We start from the raw sequence: 920 nt of genomic DNA, 5'->3' as shown, positions 1-920 counted from the left end.
TTTTTTTGTTGGATTACTGGTCTTTTTCTTATGGATTTGTAAAAAGTTATTTATCAAGGAAAGTAGTCCATTATCTATGATATGAGTTGCAGATATTTCCACCTTGTCATATGTTTTTTCCAGAAAGAATTTTTCAAGTCCGATTGATCGATATTTTTCTGTATGCTTCTGCATTTTGTGTCATATATAAAAAGGAACTTTTCACTCCAAGACTTTTTGTTTTAATCCCATGATTTTTTCTAAACAGGAATTAATTTTGCTGCAAAATATAAGATTACTTTTTTCCAGGTGCCTATCCAACAATACCAACACCATTATCTAGTGCTTTACCTATCTTTCCCTCCACTGACTTGAAATGCATCCTTTATCATATACTAGGGGCTTCCCAGGTGGCGCAGTGGTAAAGAATCCACCTACTAAAACAGGAGACACAAGAGATGTGGGCTCGATCCCTGGGTTGGGAAGATCCCTTGGAGGGAAAAATGGTAACCCACTCCAGTATTCAACCAGGAAAATCCTCTGGTCGGAGGAACCTGGCAGGATAGAGTCCATGGGATCACAAAGAGTCAGACACGACTGAGTGACTGAGCATACATATCATATACTAAGTTTTCATATGTATCAAAATAATTATCTTTTGATTATGTTACTGTCTTCTGCCTCACATTTCCCAAGCCATGTTTTGGGTTTTTTTATACTTATGGAGCACATCTCCTATGTTCACTAAATTAAGAGCATTAGAAAAATACAAAATGAGCCACAACTTTTACCTTTGAGTTGTTAACATAGTTCAACCAAAGCAACAAAACTAACACATGTGCAACAGAGGACTGTAACTAAGGCAGAAGGGGGAGATCATATGAGCTGAGTAGTTAACAGGTTTTTTCCTCCATGTATCTTGTTCGAAGCTAATTCTTCTG

This window comes from Odocoileus virginianus, chromosome 4, assembly GCF_023699985.2.
Source record: "Odocoileus virginianus isolate 20LAN1187 ecotype Illinois chromosome 4, Ovbor_1.2, whole genome shotgun sequence".
Classification (NCBI taxonomy): Eukaryota; Metazoa; Chordata; class Mammalia; order Artiodactyla; family Cervidae; genus Odocoileus; species Odocoileus virginianus.
Note: the sequence above shows the minus strand (reverse complement) of the source record.